The sequence below is a fragment of the Ornithorhynchus anatinus genome, chromosome 19, assembly GCF_004115215.2.
Source record: "Ornithorhynchus anatinus isolate Pmale09 chromosome 19, mOrnAna1.pri.v4, whole genome shotgun sequence".
Taxonomy (NCBI): Eukaryota; Metazoa; Chordata; class Mammalia; order Monotremata; family Ornithorhynchidae; genus Ornithorhynchus; species Ornithorhynchus anatinus.
The window spans coordinates 15,961,358-15,977,028 of NC_041746.1; positions in this window are offsets into that span (position 1 = coordinate 15,961,358).

Sequence of the window (15,671 nt, forward strand, 5' to 3'; positions counted from 1 at the left end):
TTATGTACACCCCGGACAGTTGGATATACAATAAATGATTAACACATTTGGCTAATTCTCTTGAATGCAGTTCCCCTAATTTATTGAAGGGAACTTTCTTACTCGATGACTCAAAGATTTCCTATCTGTGCTCATCTCCAGACGCTGACTCACTCAGGACAGCGGAATAACAAATGATTGTTAATATAATGATCCGACTCTATTAGTTCAATGGAGCTGAATGAAGGACAATTTTTTTTTTTAATGTTGTTGACCAGCAGGAGAGAGGGTTGGCAAGACAACGGTCTTGGAAGAATTGCTGATGTGTAATCCTTCAGGTTATTTTGTGTTCCGGTAATCTAAAGTGACTAAATATGTGTAAATGAGAATGTTTACAGCTGCCCACTTAGATGAATTTCAGCCCCCAAAATTCTATTATCTGGATAACACGGAAATGGAATTATTTAGAACACGATCACCACTGAATCAATCAGAAAGCGAATCCCCCAAGCCCTCAAGGATTTTAATAATGCCGAGTTTTTGAAACGATTGTCTTTCACAGAAGAATTTCTCCTCTCCCACAGCAAATTGAACTGTTCTGAAATGAGCCAATAGAGAAGACTCTCCTTTTCAACTACTTGGATTGATGCGGAAGTAGTTTGAGCTCTTGAGAAGAAATCAATCAGTTCAGTCAATCTACGGCATTTGTTGAGTGAATACTGTGTGCAGAGCATTGCAATAAGCACTTGGGAGAGTATAATACCACAGAGCTGATAGACATGCTCCCTGCCTGCAAGAAGCTTACAGTCTAGAGGGGGAGACAGACATTACTATGAATAAAGGTGTCTATAAAGCTAAGTTTTGATTACGTGTCTTGTAATTCAGCTTTAGTTGTGTCCTCCCAAGTTCCTCCTACCAAAATCTGAATTTAGAGCGTCACTATCAATGTTCTGTGTCCAACCCGGTTAACTTGTTTCTACCCCAACCCTTAGTACTGTGGCTGGAACGTAGTAAGCGCTCAACACAGATCATAAAAAAATGCTGTTTTCATGCGAGACGCTCAGCAGCCCGAAGCTTTCAGGGACGCTCCCTCTCTGTGTGTTCCTTGTAGACAGGGAACGTGCCTACCAAGTCTTATATCGTACTCTCCTAAGCGCTTAGTTGAGTGCTCTGCACACAGTAAACACTCAGTAAATACCACTGACTGACTGATTCTCTGATTCATGTGAGATAGCTTGTCAGGTCCCTGAGGAAGGAGCAATAGAGAGAGGCGCAGAAGTGAAGTCATCCAAGGCAACAACATTTGTTAAGCGACCCAGTAGACAAGGGCTCCATACAAGGCTCCCGCTCTTTCAGAATTGATGTTTGAAATCAGCCTTGCAAATTAGCCTTGACCCACAAGCCAAGAGCTTCAGTGGAATTAGTCGGGGCCTAGAAGAATCAGGCTGCAGGCATTCAATAAAAATGACAAATACAACCTGCTGTCCTGGTGGTTTTTTTCTTTATGGTATTTGTTAAGTATGGAGAAGCAGCGTGGCCTAGTAGAAAAAGTACGGGCCTGGGAGTCAGAGGACCTGGGTTCTAATTTTGGCTTCACCCCTTATCTGCTCTGTGACTTTGACCTAGTCACTTCACTTCTCTGTATCTCAGTTACCTAATCTGTAAAATGAGGATTAAGACCGTGAGACCTACTTGGGACAGGGACTGTGTCCAACCCAATTATCCGGTATCTACCCCAGTGCTTAGTACAGTGCTTGATACATAGTAAACACTTAACAAATGCCATTCGGGAAAAAAAAAAGCACTTCCTATGTGTCAAGCATGTGTCAAGTCGAAAAGTCCTTGTCCCACAGGAGGCTCACAGTCTAAATAGAAGGGAGAGCAGGTATTGAATCCCTGAAACTGGGGCCCAGAGAAGTGAAGTGATTTGCCCAAAGCTGCACAGCTGGCAAGTGGCAGAGCTGGGATTAGAACCCAGGTCCTCTGGCTCCCAAGTCCATCCAGTGCTTAAAACAGTGCCTCAGTACTTAGAACAGTGCCTGACACATAGTAAGCACTTAACATATCCACTATTTGTTACTATTATTAGTAATTATTATTATTTATCCACTAGGGCACTCTGCTTCCCTTTTTCAGGAGAAGGGATCAGCACTCTTCGGGGGGCAGCAGAGCCGTATAAAATGAAACTTTTGAGCAGCTGGTCCACAAAGAGCCAATCGTACAATTTCAACATACATTGACATCCTTCATTGTGGGAGTGATTATGAAATAATAAAAATAATAAACAAAAGTTAATATTGGATTTATGGGGGATGAGAGAGAGAGAGAGAAAACTTACTTCTGGTTCTTTCAGTTTGGAAGGGGGGAAGCGTGGGTGCCAAGGTTGCAAAGTAGCATGCTGGCTGGGGTCTCCATCTTATGTATTCCCTCCTCCTTCTCCTCCTCTTCTTCTTTCCCTTCTTCGCCTCCTCCCCCTCCTCTCCCTTTTTCCTCTTTCCCCTCCTCCTCCACTTCCCCCTCCTCCTTCTCCTCCCTCTCCCGTTCATTTATTCAACTGTATTTATTGGGCTCTTACTGCTTGCAAAACACTGTACAAAGTGCTTGGAAGAGTACAATGTAACAATATACAGACACATTTCCTGCCTACAACAAGCTTACAGTCTAGAGACTGTATTTGACAGTGCCTTATCAAATTCTTTCCTTTCCCTCCCCTATACCTCTTCTCCTGCTCTTCCTCTGCCTCCTCCTCCCCCTCCCCCTTCCTCTCTTCCTCCCCATCCTCCTCCACCTCCTCTTTCTTCCACATAGTGGATGTGAAATAAATACTATTTATTCAACAACGGTTAAAGCTTTTTTTAATGGTATTTGTTATTCTAAGCGCTGGGAGAGATACAAGATAGTCAGGTCCCACATGGGCTTCACAGTCTAAATAGGAAGGGGAACAGGTATTGAATTCCCATTTGCAGATGGGGGACTTGAGATGCAGAATAGTTCATTCGATCACATTTATTGAGCATTTACTGAGTGCAAAGCATTGGACTAAGTGCTTGGGAGAGTCCAGTAGAAAAACAGACATATTCCCTGCCCAGAACGAGCTCGAAGAAGCAGCTTGCCCACAGTCAAGCAGCAGATAGGTGATGGAGCTGGGATTAGAACCCAGGTCCTCTGACTCCCAGGACCCTGCTCTCTTCAATAGGCCACACTGCTTGTTCGAGTGAAGAAGGGAAAGGGCTGGTGGTGATTTTTCACCTTTTCCTCAAGACTGTTCTGGAAGGGAGACAACCCCAGTCAACAAAAGAAACAGGAAATGAGAGGAGTCAATGATTGCAGGGGGGTGTCCTGGGGGAAGAATCCGGGCCCTTTCCTGGACTCTAATTGTGGCTCTGACAGTTGCTCATTGTGTGACCTTGGTCAAGTCATTTAACTTCTCTGTGACTCAGTTACCTAATCTGTAAAATGGGGATTAAGACTGTAAACCCCAAGTGAGACAGGAATGGTGTCCCACCTGATTAACTTGGATCTACCCCAGTGCTTAGTACAGTGCTTAACAAATTTTAAGCACTTAAATACCATTTAAACATAATGGAAGGAAAATGAAAGATTCAGACTGGCTGGAAGAGGTCTTTTCTCCAGAGAGATTTCATCCTCCTCTTCCTGATTTCATCCTCCTCCTCCTCCTTCTGCTCCTCCATCTCCTCTTTCTTCTCCTCCTCTTCCTCCCCCTTCTCCTCCTCCTCCTTATCATCATCATCACCATCATCATCATCATCATCATTATCATCATCATCTCAATCACCATCATCACCATTATCACCAAGAGGAATTATTGAATGCTAACTGGGGAATTCTGAAGAAAAAATGAAGGCAAGCCCTTGCCCCAAGGTATTTCCAATAAATTCAGAATCAGTTGCTCAGGGGGAAGATGAGGACAGTCCATTTCCAATTAGAAAGACACTGGGAGAAAACTTTTTCTTAACAGATTCCTTTCTTTTTCAGTGCAGAAAGGCAATATTTTGGATCTCTCTGGCAGGCACCATTTCTCAACTTTACGCCTTGTGAGTCTCAGGCAATCTCTGAGTGGAGCAGGAATAAGTGTCCAACGTACTTATGAAATGTCACCAGTTGAAGATGGTTGATTGGTTCATCAGCACTTCCCCTTAGAGCAATTTTCCTACAATGAGCGCTGACATTCACAGTTACAAGAAGTGCAAGAAAATATATTTCTTGCCTGTTCCCTTCAAAGATGCACGTCATCTCTCTTTGGCTTCAACAGAGAAGCGGCGTGCCCTAATGGATAGAGTACCGGCCTGGGAGTTAGTAGGACCTGGGTTTATTGAGCGCTTACTACGTGCAGAGCACTGTATAAAGTGCTGGGGAGAGCACAAACTAAGCACTTAACATGCTTGGAAGAGCCCGTCAGAGGGCAGGGATTGTCTCTATCTGTTACCGATTTGTACATTCCAAGTGCTGAGTACAGTGCTCTGCACATAGTAAGCGCTCAATAAATACTATTGAATGAATGAATTAGTAGACACACTTCTTGCCCTCAAGGGGCTTAGAGTTTGTCAGGGGGTGGTGCGACCAAGGGTCTCAACGATCATTAGTTTGATTCTGAGAGTCAGGCATGACCACACCTATTCTGAAGACTAGCCACCTGGAATAATAATAATAATAATAATAATAATAATGACAATAATTGTGTTTGTTAAGTGCTTACTATATGCCAGACCCAATATTCAGCACCGGTATGGTACCAGCAAATCAGGTTGGACACAGTCCCTGCCCCACGTGGGGCTCACAATCTTCACCCCCATTTTAAAGATGAGGTAACTGAGGCACACAGCAGCTAAGTGACCTGCCCAAGATCACACAGCGAGTAGACGGCAGAGCTTGGATTAGAACTCAAGTCCTCGGACTCCAAGCCCGTGCTCTTTTCACTAAGCCACACTCCTCTTCTGGAAGTCGAAATAAGATTCAGTGAGCGAGTCAGTGACGTGCTGAGAACAGAATCTGTGTTTTCTCTCTCCTCATTCCCTGGTCTCAGTGCTAATCCTTAGGCCTCATCTGGAAAATTAGTCTGTTACCTAGAAAGCCACCTGGTTCCTTTCAAAATTGCACCATCTAAACTTTTAAAACAGAAGCAACAGCCACGGCAACAACAAAACACCAACCAAGCCTTGACGAAAATAAAACAAAATGAAATAGAGCCCAATTAGTTTGCTCAAGAAAAAAAAAAAATAAAGCACAGGAGAAAAACTAAATGTTCATTATGTTGACAGTATTGCCAAGCAGCCAGAGGGCCCTAGCAATTATATTATGGGAAAATAGATAAGCTGGTGGGGTGGCCAGATAAAGATATAATCACTGAGATAAAAGAGAAGTTTCTCCAAATGGAATAAATAACGAAATCATTTATCAGGTTTGTTGAATTGTAGAGACACCTGATCTGAAGAGGAGTAAGAAGAGCATTTCTATTTTAATAGGGGGGAGGATCTCATCCGTGTTTGAACTTGCTCTCTGGCTCCTCTGCCTGTGGCATAATCTCTCTCTCTTTTAATGATATGTGTTAAGCACTTACTTGGTGCCACACACTGTACTAAGGTCTGGGATAGATACAACTGATCAAGTTAGACGCGGTCTATGTCGCACTTGGGCTCTCAGTCTTAATCTCCATTTTTCGATGAGGTAACTGAGGCCCAGAGAAGTAAGCGACTTGCCCAGAGTCACACAGCAGAGAAGAGGCAGAGCTGGGATTAGAACCCCCATCCTTCTAACTCGGTGCTGCTTCCACATTTGGGAGGGAGGAATGAGGTTGCTGGAATCTTGGAGGGTTGAAAACATTTTAGAAGCTCTGTACATTTTCCCTGAAACCGAGAGGGTCCTCCTGCATTAGTCTCCTCACTGACATCCTGGCCTTTAGGATCTCTCCTCTCTAGATCACATTTTACTCCGCTGCCCAGATCATTCTTCTAAAATGTGTCTCCCGACTCCTCAGAAACCTCCAGTGTTCCCCATTTCTCTCTGAATGAAGCAGAAATTCCTACCCGTGGGCTTTAAGGAACTCGATCGCTTACTTCCTCCTACCGCGCACTCTCTTGTCCCACTGCACTCCAGCTCACCCCTCTATTCCTCCCAACCCCAACGACTCACTGAGTCTCATCCTCACCTATCCTGCTATCAAACTCCTGTTGTGACCAGCCCCCTATTTGATAGACCCCAGCTCTCTCTATCTCCAAAACCCTTTCAAAATCACATTTCCTCCAGGAAGTCTTCCCCGATTAATCTCTGATCTCCCCAGTTCAGTCTTTTCTTGCCATTTAAGCATTATGCCCTCACAAATCCCGTAGCATTTATGGGAGTAATTTATTTACTTAAGTAATGTAATTTAAATGTCTGACTAAGCTCTCATCTCCAATAATAATAATAATACTTGTGGCATTTGTTAAGTGCTTACTATGTACCAGGCACTGGAGCAGCTATAAGATAATTGGATTGGACACAGTCTCTTTCCCTCATAGGGCTCGCAATCATAATACTCTCCCTTCTGCACTGATCTTGCATTTGGACCTGTGCCCTTTCAGCACATGATATTCATTCATTCAATCATATTTCCTGAGCGCTTACTGTGTGCAGAGCACGGGACTAAGCGCTTGGGAGGTACATTTCGGCACCAAAGAGAGACAGTCCCTGCCCACCACTGGCTCACAGACCAGAAGTGGGGGAGATAGACATCAAATATTCACCTCACCCTGATCCCCGCTGAAACACATAGCTGTAAATGGTCGATTTATTTCCTCTCTAGACAGTGAGCTTCTTGTGGACAGGGAATACGTCTACCAACTCTGCCGTAGCACTCTCTCCCAAGGGCTCAATAATAATGTTGGTATTTGTTAAGCGCTTACTATGTGCCGAGCACTGTTCTAAGCGCTGGGGTAGACACAGGGGAATCAGGTTGTCCCCACGTGGGGCTCACAGTCTTAATCCCCATTTTACAGATGAGGTAACTGAGGCACCGAGAAGCGAAGTGACTCGCCCAAAGTCACCCAGCTGACGAATGGCCGAGCCGGGATTTGAACCCATGACCTCTGACTCCAAAGCCCTGGCTCTTTCCACTGAGCCACGCTCAATAAAATATCTGGGCACAGTAAGTGCTCAAGAAGCACCATGGATTTATTGATTGACTGAGCTTGGTTGTGGGCAGGGGACGTATCGATCGACTCTGCTATAATGGACTCTCCAAAGCGCTTATTTCAGTGCTCTGTACACAGTAAGCGCCCGATAAATATGATTGATTGATTGTGTGAATCTTTGGCAACGGATAAGGTAGAAAAATATTCCCACCAGATGGCAGCAGCAGCCTATGATATAGTTTTAAAGCCTCAAAGCTCCTGACCCCCCTCCTCACTAAGAAACACAGCTGACGTAGGACAGAGATGGGAATCTGGAGCCCAGTCAGTCAGTCCATCAGTCAGTCACTCAGTCCATCAGTAGTTCTTCCCGGAAACCTGAGAAGCAGCGTGGCTTCGTGGGTAGAGTACAGGCCTGGGAGTCAGAAGGACCTGGGTCGTAATCCTGACTTCACCACTTGCCGGCTGCGTGACCCTGGGCAAGTCCCTTCGCTTCTCCGGGCCTCGGTTACCTCATCTGTAAAATGGGGATGAAGAGTCTGAACCCCATGTTGGAAGGTGCCAAGCACTGTTATAAGCTCTGGGGTAGATAATAGTTAATCAGGTTGGACACAGTCCCTGTCCCAGTTGAGGATTAAGATTATAAACTCCATGTGGGACAGACAATGTCCAACCTGATTACCTTGTCTACTCCAGTACTTAGTACCGTGGCTGGCACATAGTGAGTGCTTACCAGATACCATAAACCCATTATTATTATTATCAATAATACAATATTAAATACAATAATAATAAGACAACGACAAAGAAGAGGAGGAGGAAGGGGAGGGGCAAAGGGTTTGCCAGAAGCAGAGGGATTCAGGAATCCCAAGGTCAGCTGTCAGTCCCGCACTGGAGGGGACTCTAACCTCCTGACAAGGCCCCAGAGACATCTGGGAAGATTGGGACACGAGAAGAGCAGCAAGACATAGCAACTTTCCGGGAATCGCCTGAGACGCCCGCTGGAGACCAGCAGCTTCACATGCATCTGCGAGAGGGGACCATGCTGTCTGAAACACAAATATCATCACCAGATTTTCTTCCCAGCCTGTTAGTGGCTCCAAGTTCGTGCTGCTTAAAACCTGTCCCTTCTGAGTTCCTGCATTTGGAGTGGAAAACCGCGACTCTAGCGGCCGGAAGAGTAGCAGGCCTCAGTGTCAGCCCGGCAGGTCTGAGCTCACACCCCCTGAAAACCCGCTTGCCCTTCCTCTTCCAGGCAGAAGCAGGAAGTCAGGGGATCAGGTAGCGGCCTCTTTCTCCCCCTCATCGGGCTCAGACTCTCAAGTCAGTTGGAACTGTCAGGATCTCCGTCTCTCCCCTCTCCCTTTCCCCCATTCTCTTCCCCCATCCGCCCCAACGTACATTCATTCATTCAATCGTATTTATTCAGCGCTTACTGTGTGCAGAGCACTGAACTAAGCACTTGGAAAGTACAATTCAGCAACCAGGAGAGACAATCCCTGCCCACAGTGGGCTCACAGTCTATAAGGGGGGAGACAGACATCAAAACAAGTAAACAGGCATCAATAGCATCAATATAAATAGAATTAGAGATACATATACACATCAGAACATATGTACATATGTACACAAGTGCTATGCGGCGGGTAGAGGGGTAGAGCAAAGGGAGCGAGTCAGGGCAAGGTGGGGGCAGGGAAGGAACTGAGGAAAAGGGGGCTTAGTCTGGGAAGGCCTCCTGGAGGAGTTGAGCTTTCAGTAGGGCTTTGAAGGGGGGAAGTGTGATTGTTTGGTGGATTTGAGGAGGTAGGGAGTTCCGGGCCAGAGGTAGGACGTGGACCAGGGGTTGACGGTGGAACAGGAGAGAATGAGGCCCAGAGAGGAGGTTAGCGGAGGCAGAGGAGCGGACTGTGCGGGCCGGGCTGTAGAAGGAGAGAAGGGAGGTGAGGTAGGAGGGGGCAAGGTGATGGAGAGCTTTGAAGCCAATAATGAAGAGTTTTTGCTTGATATGGAGGTTGATAGAAAACCACTGGAGATTTTTGAGGAGGGGAGTGACATGCCCAGAATGTTTCAGCCCTGTCCCAAGCCCACACCTACAGTCAGGGTGGAGAGTGAACAGCGATGGTGGGAATGCCAACATATCTACCATGTTACGGGCGATTAATTCACAGCCCTCCTGAAGTTCCTGCCCCGGCTTGGAGTCACTGTCAAAATCCTGTCCGGCCCCAGCGAGGCTGACAAAACCCAGCCCGGACCTGGGGACACTGCTGAAACTTTGCTTGGACCTGGGGATTCTGATGAAACCACCGCCGAAACTGCTGAAACCCTTCCTAGATGTGGGCTGGCCTGGGGACACTGTCGAAACCCTGCTCAGATGCGGGGTCACTGCTGAAAGTCTGCCTAGTTCAGGGACACCGCCAAAACTCTGCCCGGACTGGGGACATTGCTGAAACCTTGCGGCTCTAGGAACTGCCAAAATCCTACCGGGTCCTAGGACCTCATCATGCAGGCACATTGTCATTTAGCTCAAGGCTCAGCAGGCAGGTTTGTTTCCTTTGGGTCTCCGAGCCACCTGGCTTTCCCCACTTTGCCATCCTAAGGGAGAAGCCTCTGTCTCCTTCCCCACCTCAGCCTGTGTCATTTGGAAATCGGATCCAGTGGCCGAAGCCAAAAATAAACACCCAGAGACCAACAGGACTGAAACGGTCCTTGGTTGGGAAAGGGGAAGAGGAGATAGAGATGCTCATTATTATTATTCTAATTATTGTATTTGTTAAACGCTTACTATCTGCCAGGCACTGGGGTGGTTACAAGCAAATCGGGTGGGACACAGTCCCTGTCCCACGTGGGGCTCACAGTCTCAATCCCCCTTTTACACATGAGATAACTGAGGTACAGAGAAGTTAAGTGACTTGCCCAATGACACATAGCAAACAAGTGGTGTGTTAAGCATTTGTTAAGTGCCAAGCCCTGTCCTAAGCACCGGAGTAGATACAAGACAATCAGGTTGTACATAATCTTTGACCCACATAGAGTTCAGAGTCTCAGTAGGAGAGGGAACAGATACTGAATAACCATTTTACAGATGAGGAAACAGAAATTGCTTCCCCAAGATCACACAACAAGCAGGTGGAGGAGCCAGAATTAAAACCCAGATCCACTTAGATGGTGATAGATTTTGAGCCTTTTCAGAGACATGCTGTGTGCCTAATTGCTAGGTCTGTGCTCGCTCCCGTTCGTTATTATTTATTACAGTCCAGAGCACTGTGCTAAAGGCTGGCAGAGAATACCCAGTCTCCCTCCCATCTTGAAAAGGATGTGATTTGTCTAGAAGATGACTTCAATTCACTCTCACTAAGTAGAATCGGAGCGCTTGGAATGAAAGGGACCTCACGAGGTTGGATTTAATCCCGCCCCCTTCTTCCAGACAAGATGACCGCCTGACCCGAGCACCAGGCAGGCATTATGGAGATGCCCCTCAGACCAGCTCTCTGCCTCCCTCTCTTCCCTGTGGAGAAATTCTGGATCTGCCCTCAATCCCTCCCGCTGCCGCACAAGCACATTTCCTCTTGAATATATACATTGTCTGGTGAGAGCGAGCTGATCGTGGGAAACGTCTTGGACTTCTCCGGACAAGTCCAAATGGAAAATGCACATTTATCTGACAACAGTCCATCAGCTCAGCTTCGCATCCCGTGCCGGGTGCCCCAATGGACAGAGCCAGAGGTGGAGCAAGCCAAGCGCTAAAATCCGTCAGATCTGCGGCTCTCTGACTGCAGCCCCCAGAGAGGGGGGGTCCCAAAGACAAAACGATTTCTTTTCCTCTTTTTTGACCTCGGTCTGATTCTGACTGGTGATCCCCCTCTTCGTGGGGGTTGGGGGGAAAGCAATGGGAGTTGTGAAGGGCTTACTATGTGCCAAGCACTTTGGTGGTTACAAGCAAATGGGGTTGGACACAGTCCCTGTCCCACATGGACTCACAGTTTCCATCCCCCTTTTACAGATAACTGAGGCTCAGAGAAGTGAAGTGCCTTGCCCAAGGTCACACAGCGGGCACGTGGTGAAGTAAGGATTAGAACCCATAACCTTCTGCCTCCAAGGTCTGTCTTCTATCCGCTAGGCCATACTGCTTCTCTCTCTCCACCGACCCTGGATTTCTCCACCCGCTGCACCCGCTGGTCCCGGGTTCGCCATCAGGAGCTTAAATTACTCGGTTATTAAAAGTTAAGTTGCTCAGACTCGGATAAACAAAATCGCTCTATATTTAGCAGAGGCAGCTCGTGTCTCTAGGACAAGACGGGCAGAGAACGGAGCAGAAAAATTTAACCGGGGACCTCCTCTTCTCCACCGGCAATGAAGCGGGGCTCCCAGTTTCTCCTGGACGTTTGTGGAGAACGTACATCCTGGACTGCAAGCTTGTTGAGGGCAGGGAATGAGCTCGTTGTATTACTATATTAGACTCTCCCAAGTGTTTAGTGCAGGGATCTGCACACAGTAAGTGCTCAGTAAATATGACTGACTGACTGACATCCTACTAAAGTGTCCTCTCATCGGGTTTTCGACTGTCCTCTGTCTGATTCCTCTATCTGATATCCTTAGGACATGGGATGTCCTTCTTTCTGGTATCTTCATCTTTAGCACCCGGCCTCTTTTCAACCTCAGCTCTTGTCACCGAGTTCTGTGACTCAGAAGCAGCGCCTTTGCTCGTGGTAGTAGCCATGGAAGTGTTATTTATTGAGCGCCCGCTGGTTATACTCAATCATTTGTATTTATTGAATGCTTACTATGGGCTGAGCACTGTACTAAGTGTTTGGGAGAGAACAATACATCAGAATTAGCGGACATTCCCTGCCCATAATGAGTTTACAGTCTAGATGGGGACCCAGACATTAATATAAATAAAACTATTATAATATATAATTTAAAGATAGGTACCCAAGTGCTGTGGGGCTTGGGGTGGGGTGAATATCAAATGCACTACACTGCTTGGGAAAATACAACAGAGAAGCAGCACGGCCCAGCGGATAGAGCGTGGGCCTGGGAGTCAGAAGGACCTGGGTTCTAATCCCTGCTCAACCACATGCCTGCTGAGTGACCTTGGGCAAGTGACTTCACTTCTCTGGACTTCAGTTGCCTCAAATGGAAAATGGGGATTAAGACTGTGAGCCCCGTGTGGGACAGAGACTGTGTCCGACCTGATTTGAGCCCCTTGTGGGACAGAGACTGTGTCCCACCTGATTAGCCTTTTATTCATCTATTCGCATTTATTGAGCGCTTACTGTGTGCAGAGCACTGTACCAAGCACTTGGAATGTACAATTCGGCAACAGATGGAGACAATTCCTGCCCAACAACGGGCTCACAGTCTAAAACAATAGGCTCAGTGCTTACTGCAGTGCCTGTAACATATTAAGCACTTAAAAAAACATTAAAAAACCCCGACCTACACATCCCCTGAAAAAACAGACAGAAGAGACCTGTTCCTTAACAAGTTGTGAGCTCCACATGGGACAGAGATTTTTCCAACCTGATTACCTTGTATCTACAACAGGGTTTAGTACACTGCTTGACCCATTAGTAAGCACTTAACAAATACCATAAAAAAACCCAAAAGCAAACTTGGAGTTTATAATCTAGTAGTGAAGATAGGCATAAAAGCATTTACAAATAAAGTGAAATGAATAAATAACAGGATACAGACATGAAAAAACATATACATGCAAGTGCTGATGACGGGGGTGGGTAGAAAGGGATGGTGAGTTAATAGGGCTTGGGGAGTTAATCGTGGAAAGGAGATGGGATTTAGGGAGGAGGTGGGATTTTAGGAAGGTTTTGAACTCTGAAAGGACTGTGTTCTGTCAGATTTGCAGAAGAGGGAGTTTCAGGTTGAAATGAAATATCAAGGGAAAGAGGGGGCTGGGGAGGAAGAGTGGAGAGTGAGTTAATGCTAGGAGGAGGGATTTGGGAGGAACTAAGAGGGGAACCAGAAGAGCAGTTGGTGAAGAGAGTGGTTATGTTAGATGGAGACAGCGGCAGCCCAGAAGTCAGTGGTGAAGAGCTTTAACTCCATTCTGAGGGAAATGGGAAGCTCTTCACCTGTATTTCCAATTCTCCCACTCGCTCCCTTTATTCATTTCCCCTCCCAACCCCACAGCACTTGTATTAGTATCTGTTGGTTTGCTTATTTATGTATGTGTGTATGTATGTATGAATGTATTTATTTTCATGTCTGTCTCCCCCCAGGTGGTAAACTGTTGTTCATTTATTTATTTATGTTAATGTCTGTCTCCCCCTCTAGACTGTAAGCTGTAATTTATTTTATTTATTTATGTTAGTGTTTGTCTCCCCTTCTAGACTGTAAGCTCCTTGTGGGCAGGGAATGTGTCTGTTGACTATTATACTGTACTCTCCCAAGCGCTGAGTACAGGGCTTTGCACACAGTAAACACTCAATAAATGCAACTGAATGAATGAACTGATCCTCACCCTTAGCTCTCTTGCTCTTAGCTTTCTCCTTGCTCACACTGTTTACCCACCCTGGAACTCCTCACCTCATCAAATCCAACAGACTAGAGCTCTCTCCACCTTCAAAGCCCTCCTAAAATCCCACTTTCCGCACCAAAGTCTTCTTCGATTAACTCCCAACTCCATCAGCCCAAGTCCCCAAAATTCCGCCTCACCCACCTGCCTGCTGTGAGACCTTGGGCAACTCACTTAACTTCTCTATGCCCCAGTTATCTCATCTGTATAATGGGGATTAAGACTGTGAGCCCCATGTGGGACCTGAACTGTGTCCAACCTGATTACTTTGTATATACCCCTGCGCTTAGAACAGTGCCTGGCACATACTAAAACACTTAAAAAATACCATTAAAAAAAAAAAAAGAAATCTAAGCTCAGGAAACATGTACCAAGTTTACGGTACACCTTCCCAAGTGCTTAATACAATGAACAGTACCCAGTGAGTGTCCAATAAAATCTTTTTCTCTATAATCTTGCCAATGCTTGTAAAATCCCCTAGGAAGGAGGGAGCAGCAAACAACCTTTACCCAGCCAGCAGCAGCTGATTCTAACAAAATGAACAGGTCCACACGGAGCTAGACCTATTCTTTTATATAAATTATCGCTAGGAAAATTCCCTCTTTGGAGCAGAATCTGATCAGGACAATCCTAATTCTAAATACCAAAGTGTCGTTAGGCCCAGACAGACGGGGCCAGGAAAGGACAGTTATTTTATTATCTCTCATGCGCCAGGTATTGTATTAAGGATTAGAGAAGCAGTGTGGCCTAGTACATAGAAAACAGGCCTTGGAGTCCAAAGGACCTGGGTTCTAATCCCCGCTCTGCCACTTGTCTGCTGTGTGACCTTGGATAAGGCACTTAACTTCTTTGAGCCTCAGTGATCTCATCTGTAAAATGGGGATTACGACTGCGAGCCCCATAGACTGTGTTCAACCTGATTACTTTGAATCTAACCCTGGACTTAGAACAGCGCCTAGCTCATAGTAAGCACTTAACAAATACCATGCCTTCTCGTTATCTTCCCAGTCTACGAGAAGATATCAATGGGAATGGAACCTTCGAGAAAAATTCCTGCCTCCGTTGCTCAGCACAGTGTTTTTTATTCCTCCCAGGCTGAATTTGGGCTAAAAATTCTAGTAGCAAATCCCCTTTTGTCTGCTGACCAACCAGGGAAATTCCTCTATAAGGCTCTATTAGATAGTAGGCTCTTGCTAGATTGTAAGCTCCTTTAGGGCAGGGGTCAGGTCTATTTACTCGATTGTACTCTCCCAAGTGCTTAGCACAGTGTTCCGTACATAGCAAACACTCAATAAATGCCATCAGTTGGCTCACTGTCTGATTAGGAGAGCCAAAATTTATAACCATGGTATCATGACTCTTTTTAACACTTTGATCCTTCAGGCCGCCCATGTTGCAGCTGGGGTAACCGAAGCCTACAGTGGGTAAGTGACTTACCCAAGGTCACCCAACAGATTCAGGCCCCTGACTCCTAGCTCTGCATCGTCTCCTCTAAGAGGCCCCGTTTGCCTCTCTACATGGACCATTCTGAAAATGTTCTTCAAACTGATGTTAGGTTTGCCTCAAGCAGACTCATCCAAGGTATAATTTTTGTTGGTCTAATTTCTTTCCAGACACACATCATCAGGGTGGGGGCTCTTGGAGGCCTCAGCAGACTGGGTGAATTGGTAGAATTCTTCCTCTCTGCTCAATGCTTTGTTCTGGAGGGAAATGGGCAGGCTGGTGTTGACAAAGGGATAGAGCAGATGGGAAACAGACATCAATGGGCATGGGGTTTCTGTCTGAGGAAATCAGAGTCCGTCAGTCAATCGTATTTATTGAGCGCTTACTGTGTGCAGAGCCCTGTACTAAGCTCTTGGGAGAGTACCGTAGAACAATATAACAGACACATTCCCCGTCCACAACATGCTTGCAGTCTAGAGGAGACGGACATTAATATCAATAAATAAATGACAGATCTGTACATTAGTGCTGTGGGGCTAGGAGGGAGGATGAATTCAGAGCGATGCAGAAGGGAGTGGGAGAAGAGG